The 9612-nt window shown below is 39.1% G+C and overlaps 1 non-coding gene across 1 annotated transcript; it reads right to left on the minus strand.

Annotated features, from left to right (window-relative positions):
• Positions 1-327: 327 nt before the first annotated feature.
• Positions 328-444, minus strand: LOC126028952 (U5 spliceosomal RNA). The gene has a single exon (XR_007502620.1). It is a non-coding gene; the product is annotated as a U5 spliceosomal RNA (small nuclear RNA).
• Positions 445-9612: the final 9168 nt, after the last annotated feature.

Here is a 9612-nt window from a genome sequence, read left to right on the forward strand (position 1 = left end):
ATGGTCCCCCCAAGCCAGGGGCGATTTCTGAGCACATAGCCAGGAGTAACCCCTGAGCGTTAAACGGGTGTGGCCCAAAAACCAAAAAAAAAAAGGGGGGGAAATTTTACATATAGAAATAAGCTCTTATCTACTAGGGATAAGAACTCATACACTTCACAATACAGGGGCACCTCCCATCTTGAACATATGTCATGTGGACCCAATTTAGATTCCAGGTGATTAGACAGTGACTGTCCAACCCCAAACCCTAGATCCAGACATAGAACCGACATAGTTCTCCACAACAGCTCCAGGAATCAATCTCCCTCGGGAAATTTTTATTTTAGCCTTGCTAGAGCAAGGCCTACAAAAAATTGGTTCAAAACTCAGAATTGTTCCTCTCCATGGAAATCTTTAGTAAAAGGTGAAAGATTTATGCTATCTGAAGAGAAACCAGAGTATCCTCTGGGACATTCTTAAAACTGCTCTGACACCAACATGAGCTGGTTTTGATATGATATCCTGACAATGAGGAAATGGCAACAACAGGGTCTAAGAGCAGGTTGTCTTCCCTCACCTCCTAATGATAAGATAAAATCAGAAGACATGTCATCCTTTGAGTTGTACAAAAGCCGAGTTCTTTATCTACAGAAGACCGATTATAACAACCACGACTGGGTAGAACTTATTCTGAGACCAATATAAAGACCCTAGTCTATGGCTTGGCCTATGATCTGTACAACAACCAAGATCTCTAATTCCAGAGGTCTGACTGAGACAACTGCAACAGAGCAGATCTTCTGGAAACATATGAAAGACTCTATCCTATGCTTCATCCTAGGTTCAAGGCAAAAACTAAAACCACCAACTACAGAAGACTGATTAAAACAACAATGATGAAACACAACTCCTAGAACTGTAAAGAAAGTCTCCATCCTAAGCTCCAGCCTATGACCTGTGCAAATACCAAAATCTCTAGCTACAGAGGCATGATTTTATCATCCATGACAGAGCAGAAAGTTTCCAGACACCACAAAATGACCTAGGGGAGAGTAAAAGAACATGTATGGAGCCTGTAGTTATTCCCATGACAGTATACTTCAAGGGCGGAGAATCCTTGTATCTCTTAGGCCAAGGGAATTCCCTTTCTAATCTCCGCAATATTTACTGTGCCTATGCAAGAAAAAAAAAAGAGAAGCACAAATTTTGATTTTGTTGTTGTTTGTTGTTTTCTGTGTGTGCTTTGTTTTGTTTTTATTTTAGGACCATGGTTATTGTTTGGTTGTTGTCTTTATTGCTATGGTACTTTTTGAGATTTTTGTTTGATTTATTTTTATTTTTTGTATTGTTATATTTCTCTTCCTTTTTCCCTTTCTTCTCTTAAATTGATATTTATAGCCTCTAGAAGGACACCTCTCATTTTTTGTTTGTTTGATTTTTGCCCCATTTATTTTATTTCTTTTTCTTTCCTTCAAACAGAACCACATAACTTGAACCATTTTATTCCACCTCACAAATGGAAGGGGAAATAATAGAGGCTACCAAGACCAAACAGTCGTATAAACATTAAGTAGAAATAAAAAAATGATCAGACTTAAACACCAAATCCCATACCAACAACAACAGAATCGATACTCAATCTACAAAATGCTAGACACAGAGGGGACCACTTATACTTGCAGCCCCGGGGGGTAATAGAGGGGGTTATGAGATGCATGCTGGGAACAGGGGTGAAGTGAAGACAACATTGTGGGGAATGTCCCTGATTCAATGTCACTATGTACCTAAAATATTACTGTGAAAGATTTGTAATCTACTTTGGTCAAAATAAAAATTAAAAAAAAATACTAAGAAGAAAGGGAAAAAAAAGAAAGAATGGAATCCAGGGGCAAGTGCTCTCAGATGCATCAGTGGAGGAAAAATGACAAAAGTAAATATCTAAATCAAAGTCAACAACAAAAGAATTAAGGGACCTAAACTTTAACAATATAAACTTAAATGGGCTTGTTTTACTGGCAGGCCAGGAGCAAAGAGTGGTGGTATAAGGTTTACTCTTGGATCATTGGTAGGGGGAGGTCAATACTGGTGGTGGGAATGTCCCTGATTCACTATATATCTATAATTCAACTATGAAGGACTTTGTATATAACAATGTTTCAAAATTAGAAAAAGAGAAAAAAGAAAAGGAAGAGAAGAAAGTAGAAAGAATAAAGAAAAAGTGCAGTAGTAAGTATATTTGTGAAAATTATTGTATCTCCAATGAAGTTATTAATGCAATGTCAGAAAGTTTAGTAAATTTTTGTTGTTTGCTGTCTATTCTGTTAAATTGGTGTGTTCTTATAGGGATAACAGCATCAAATTAATGGAGTTATTCAGAAAATGTCAAAACACTATTATTGATACTGCAGCTTTCAGGAACATGTTCTCAACTTCCAGGCTTCCCAAAAGGATGATACAAGGAGGGGGGCTCACACATGCTCCAAAAAGCCCTGGTGATATCAACCTCAATACTGGTGTACTAAGGTTTGATCAGATTGGTGTCCCCAAAGGAAATAATAGAGGGTTGATGAGGCAAGGTCCTAGACAAAACAAACAGTGATTCTGGGTGATGAATATAGCAGGTATGGCTTCAGCAGGGGCTAAAGACCTACCATCAGGAACATCTCTTCACCAATGTTGTCCTCCCTCTTCCCTGTTCTCAGCATACATCCCATATTCCCCTATCAAGCCCCCCCCCCAAGGCTGCTAGTATAAGTGATCCCTTCTGTGCCTAACTTGTTGGAGATTGGGTATTGATTCTGTTGTCATTGGCTTTTGATTTGATGTTTAAGTTTGATTATTTTTTTATTTCTACTCAATGTTCATATGACTGTTTGATCTTGGTGCCCTCCATTATTTCCCTCTTAATTTGTGAGGCAGAAAAAGATGGTTCAAGTTATGTGGTTCTGTCTGAAAGTAAGAAAAAAGAAAAAGAAAAAGAAAAAGAAAAAAGAGCTGGGCAAAAGTTCAAACAAGTAAAAAATGGAAGGAGTCCTTCTAGAGACTTTAATAGTCAGTTTAAGAAAAGAAAGGGAAAAAGAAAGGAAAACATAAAAATAATACAAAAAATCAAATCCCCCCAAAACCAAAAACCAAAAACAAAACAAAAACAAACAAAATACCTGAAAAGCACCACAGCAATAAAGACAACAACCAAACACTAACAACGGTTCCGAAATAAAGATGAATCAAAGCACAGGAAAAATAAAAGGCAAAGAAAAGAAAAAAAACAAGCAACAACAATTATAAAAATTTAATTTTGCAATTTTTTTGCATAGGCACAGTAAAAATTGGGGAGATAAGAAAGGGAATTCTCCTGGCCTAAGAGATACAGGGTTTTTCTGTCCTTGAAGTATACTGTCATGGGTATAACTACAGGCTCCATACATGATCTTTTACACTCCCCTAGTTCCTTTTGTGATGTCTGGAAGTTTTCTGCTCTGTTGTGGATGATAAAATCAGTCCTCTGGAACTAGCGATCTTAGTATTTGCACAGGTCATAGGACGGAGCCTAGGATGGAGTCTTTCTTTACAGTTCCAGAAGTTCTGTTCCATCACTGTTGTTTTAATCAGCCTTCTGTAGTTAGATTGTTTTTCACAATTACTTGATAAGAAAGCTCCTGTCATACTGCCCATTTTATAGACAAAGAAACTAGGTTTCAGGGAGAATAAGTAGCTAAATACTGTTTGACCAAGAAATTTTGAATATTTAATAAAATTTGAAACATGGAAATGCTCTTTCAGCTGGACATGACTGTGGGGGTAAATTCTGGAGCTCAGTGGTTGGCTGGTTTCTTGAAGGTTGACAGCTGCTGCCTGAAGTTTGCTTTTAGCCACCTGAAGTTCTCAGTATTCTAATTGTGATCATGTTCATGCTGACCCTGGAAAGGACTTCAGCAGCAAGGGCATCACACAAGAAAACAGAGAGTCACAGGAGAAAATAGATTTTAGTCAGGGATTGTTGAGCAACTTCTTGGAACTTACTGAACCAGCTAAGCCTCTCTCTCTACTTCTTTCCCTGCCACTTTTATTAGCCAGAGTTTAACATAAATCATCTGAGGGTCAGGGTTGAGTAATTAAGGATACTTGTGCTAATTAACTCAGAAAAGGTGAAAGGAAAAAGTAAAGTAATTTTACAGTTATATGACAACACATGACAAGGATAGCAGAGTGTAGGCTACTGTGAGAAATTTACTTGAACTCTCATGGTTTCTCATCTATAAAAAGCCAGGGGGCTGAATAGTACAGACCATGGAAGACTGTAGAGACTGCAGATATATGTGAGTAGGCAACACATGGAGTGCTGCTCAGAAAACTCTGGTGGCCAAGGTTGTGTAGTCTAGGTTTGACACTCACTAAAAAAAATTCTTCTCTCAGTTTCTTAGTTTTCCTATCTGAGAAATTAAGGTGCTATATTACATGTCTAAGGTCACTTCCAATTTATGGCCCATGACTCTGTTTAAAATAGCATTTATTTGAATCTTACAGTTGTGCTAAGTGGTGTGAAAACAAAATATTCTTTAACTGTCATCCTGAAAAGTTGAGAGTTCCTGGAATTTAAGAAAACAAGGGCTGGGCCCGGAGAGATAGCACAGTGGTGTTTGCCTTGCAAGCAGCCGATCCAGGACCAAAGGTGGTTGGTTCGAATCCCGGTGTCCCATATGGTCCCCCGTGCCTGCCAGGAGCTATTTCTGAGCAGACAGCCAGGAGGTAACCCCTGAGCACCGCCGGGTGTGGCCCAAAAACCAAAAAACAAAAAAAAAAAAAAACAAACAAACAAAAAAAAAGAAAACAAGGGCTATATAAAACTTTTTCTTTGATGCTTTATATTCAAAATGTAATAAAGGAGTTCTTGGAGAGTATAGAAGCATATACTTATTATAAAACTTGTGAGTCAAACCCTAACTTTGACTCTGACTTTGTGACTTGCAGGAATGTTCTTGACCTCTTTATTCCTGTGTTTGCTCATTTTTGTCAGGTAAGGCAAAAGCTCCTGCTTTGGTTCTGTAGAGTGGTGCCTTAAGTGTAAATAAATTTGGGACACAAAATACAAATGGAGCATAATTTTTGGTAAAACTCTGAGAGGGAGCTAAATCCAAGAGGCTTTGGGGGAATATTTCCCTGTGCTCTTCCCTACATAATAAATACTTTGGGGCCTTGAAGTGCACAGGGTCAGAAGGTCCAAGACAATTAACTTCTAGAGAAAAAAATAGCATTTTGAAAATCCTTAGGACCTTTTAGCACACCTTTTCCTAATGTATTTTTCAGAGAAGAGGGTAAGAGGTGTCTGAGGCAGTGACAAACTAGACTTCCATAGTCTTTAACCTCTGGGGGCAAACATGCTGGTTGTCTGGTATAGACTGGATTCTGCCTGTTTAGTGAAGAACAGAAACAAGGGCAAGGGACCAGTGAAAAAGAGAGAAAAGGAAATAAAAGTGTGTGTGTGGCTGTATGAATGAATATATGTGTATGTGAATGTATAAGTGTAGGTGTGTGAATGAATATGTATAGGAGTTGTGTATGAATGTATAAGTGTGTGTAGAGGTATTATATGTTTGTGTGTGTATTTGTGTGCACATGTGTTTGCATTTCCTCCCACATGAGAAAGTTTGGAACTAGGTGTAAACGTGATGTAAATTTGGAATTAGGTGTCAACCCGAGCACAGCTTGTTGGCCACTTTCATCTCTAATCATGCTTGGTGTTTGCAAATGCTGCTTGGAGCCAGTGACTAGTTTGTTTTTACTTCTCCAGCTTCCTACCAGCATGTTGTAATCAGCACCAGTGAAAGTAGATGAGAACAGCCTGACCCAACCCCTTGGCATGGTGTCCTAAGATGAGCATCTGGTTTCTGTTTCCATTGGGAATAAATTCCAGCCACTGCTGCCCATGACTAGTCCCAGAGTACAATAGACATATGGCTTCAACAAAGCCCAACACACTTGCAGCTTCTGTTCTGCTTTTGATGTTATCTGAAGGATATTTGTTTTTTTCCCCTTCCAATCTTAAACACAGTATGTCTTTTTTTAAATAATTTTTTTAATTTAAGCATTGTTGTTACAAAATTGTTCATACTTGAGTTTCAGTCAAGTATGACCAGTGCACTTTTCCTGTCACCAATATACCCTGTTCCTCTCTCATCCATCTACCTCTGTGTCTTTCTCTCTCTCTCTCTCTCTCTCTCTCTCATTTTTATTTTTTGACACTGTGGTTTGCACTATCATTTATTAAAGGGTACCATGCATTTCACTTTATCCCCTTTCAGTACCCAGTTCTTATCCAAAATGATAAGTTCCAACTACCATTGTCATTGTGAACATTTCTCTGCTTTAAATGTACTCACTGCTCTTTGTGGTAAGATTTCTATCATAGAATGGTCTTCCTGTTCTCACTTTATCTCTGGGTATTATTACTTTACTGCCTTTTATTTTTCTTTTATACCACAAATGAATGAGATTATTCTATGTCTATGTCTCTTCCTTTGACTCATTTCATCATCATCATCATCATAATCTCCAGGTTCATCATGAATAAGCAAATTTCATAACTTTATTTTTCTTTATGGCTACATAGTATTCCATCATGTAGATACACCACAGTTTCTTTAGCCACACACCTGTTGTGGGGCACCTGATTTGTTTCCAGATTCTGGCTATTGTAAATAAGCTGCATTGAACATAGGACTGTAGAGGGCATTTTTGTATTGTGTTTTTGTGTTCCTAGGGTATATCTCTAGGAGTGGTATTGCTAGATCATATGGGAGCTTAATTTCTAGTGTTTTGAGGAATATGCATTTTTTCTTCAGAAAGGCTTGAGGAAATATAAAATGAAGTATAGAAAGCCTCTTCAACATGTGGTGTAGTGATAACTGGTCAAATACGTGCAAAAAATGAACTCAGATCTCTCTTTAACACCATACACATGATAAAATCAAAATGAATTAAAGACCTTGATATGAGAATTAAAATTATAAGGTACATGAAGGAAAATGTAAGCAAAGCATTCCATGCTAAAGGCATCTTCAAAGATGAAACACTATTGTCCATACAAATGGAAAAGATAAATGAGATTACATTAAACTGAGATGCTTCTACACTTCCAAGGAAACAGTGACTAGGATACAGTCTCCCCACTGAATGGGAGAAACTATTCACCCAATACTTATCTGATCATGGATTAATATCTAAAATATACAACATACTGATAGAATTTAGCAAGAAAACAACATTTAATCCCATCCAAAATGGGGAGAAAAAATGATCAGACATTTCCTCATAGAAGAAATAGAGATGGCCAAAAGGCACATAAAATATTTCACATCACTAACCATCAGGAAGATGATAATGAAAACAACAATAAGATACCATCTCATACCATGGAGACTGGCCCACAACACAAAGAACAAGAACATTCAGTGCTGGTGTGAGGTTATTTGTTTTTGAATGAGGCAATAATCTGTTATACTCACATATATTCTAATATTTTTCTCATTCATTTTCTCTTATATTTTGGTTCAAAGGGTCATGATGAACCAAATATATCACTGTCTTAACTAGATATAAAATTTCATGCCATTTGGAAAGCCTTACATTTAAAGAACAGGGCCCATACACAATGGACTGGAGGTTATTCCTGGGAACCATACCTGGCAATACTAACGGAGATACTGTCTTAAGCCAGAATTAAATGCTTTGGATCATGATGGTCATACCTCTTCACATCAGCCATGTGATGCTGGAGATAAATGGGGAGTCCTGAGCATATATGCTCCCTTCTTTTAAGTCATAATCTCCCTTCTTTTTTTTTTTTTTTTTTTTTGTGGTTTTTGGGTCACACCCGGCAGTGCTCAGGGTTACTCCTGGCTCCATGCTCAGAAATTGCTCCTGGCAGGCACGGGGGACCATATGGGACGCTGGGATTCGAACCGATGACCTCTTGCATGAAAGGCAAACGCCTTACCTCCATGCTATCTCTCCAGCCCCAATCTCCCTTCTTTTAAGCCATATTTCTGGGCCTTTATCAGTTGTTTTTTATTTGGAGGGGGCACACCCGGCAGCACTCATGAGTTACTTGTGGCTTGCACTCAGAAATCACTCCTAGCAGGCTCAGGGGAACCACATAGTATGCCGGGAATTGAACCCAGGTCCATCCTGGGTTGGCCGCATGCAAGGCCGCTGTGCTATCTCTCCAGCCCTATTTTATTTTATTTTATTTTATTTATTTTTGGCTTTTTGGGTCACCCCTGACAGTGCTCAGGGGTTACTCCTGGCTCTGTGCTCAGAAATCACTTTTGGCAGGGTGGGGGGGGGGGGAACCATATGGGATGCCGGGAATCGAACCAGAGTCCATCTGGGGTTGGCTGTGTGCAAGGCAAACAGTCTACCACTGTGCTATCGCTTCGTCTCCCTTATCAGGTTTTATAATATAATTATTTTTATTGAGTAAATTGTAAATATTTCAGAAATATTCCAAAGAAATACTATGTATCCTATGTCCAGTTTTTCCCTTGATGAACATTTTGCAAAACTATAGTTCAGTATATAGAATAAATGAATCATTTTCTAGTTTTATACTCACTAGCCCAGGGTCTTCTCCAGCATCCCATACAGTTCCCCAAGCCTATCAGGAATTATCCCTGAGCACCGACAAACAAATTGATCTCAGAGAGGTAGAAATTGGAGGTGTAGGGTACATGCTTTATGCCATTGGGTTCTTTTAGCACTCATTTTTTTAATGGCAAAAATTGTTTTAATTACAAAGAAAAATATTTTCACATGAACAATAATGAAAAAGTAGGGAAGGATCTGGGGCTAAGCATAGAGAACTTGATCTCCATATGTGAAGGCCTGGGAAGGAAGGAAGGAAGGAAGGAAGGAAGGAAGGAAGGAAGGAAGGAAGGAAGGAAGGAAGGAAGGAAGGAAGGAAGGAAGGAAGGAAGAAAGGAAGGAAGGAAGGAAGGAAGGAAGGAAGGAAGGAAGGAAGGAAGGAAGGAAGGAAGGAAGGAAGGAAAAGGAAAGAAAGGAGGTTAGGAGGGAGGAAGGGAGGGAGAAAGGAGGGAATGGAGGGTTGAGGGAAGGAAGGAGGGAGGGAGACTATCAGAGCTCTATTGCTTTTGTTTTTCTTTTCTTTCTCCTTCATTTCTCCTTTCCTTTCTTCCCTCTCTCCTTCCGTATCTCTCTGAGCACAGCAGGATATGGTTCTGACTCCCACTAATAATAATAATAATAATAGACGTGCCTGCCATGAAATAAAGCAGCCATTAGGTTATGCAGTACACCAGATATCTCCCTAACCCCAGGACTACATGGACTCCAAACATATCTGGGTATAGCCCTGGAGGCCCTCAACACCCCAGGATAGTCTGGGATCCCCAGCACTGCAGGGCCTGAGCAGCAACATATCCTAGATAGAGCCCCTGTCCTGGTTGTCAGAGAATGGCTGGTATGAACCCCAGCTTTTCTGAGCACAGTTTGAGAGACCCCCAAAAGTGTTTTTTTTTTTTTCATCTTTTGGTCCACATCTGGTGATGCTCAGGGGTTACTCCTGGCTATGTGCTCAGAAATCGCTTCTGGCTTGGGGGATCAATTGGGACA

Source organism: Suncus etruscus, chromosome 14 (assembly GCF_024139225.1).
Source record: "Suncus etruscus isolate mSunEtr1 chromosome 14, mSunEtr1.pri.cur, whole genome shotgun sequence".
Lineage (NCBI taxonomy): Eukaryota > Metazoa > Chordata > Mammalia > Eulipotyphla > Soricidae > Suncus > Suncus etruscus.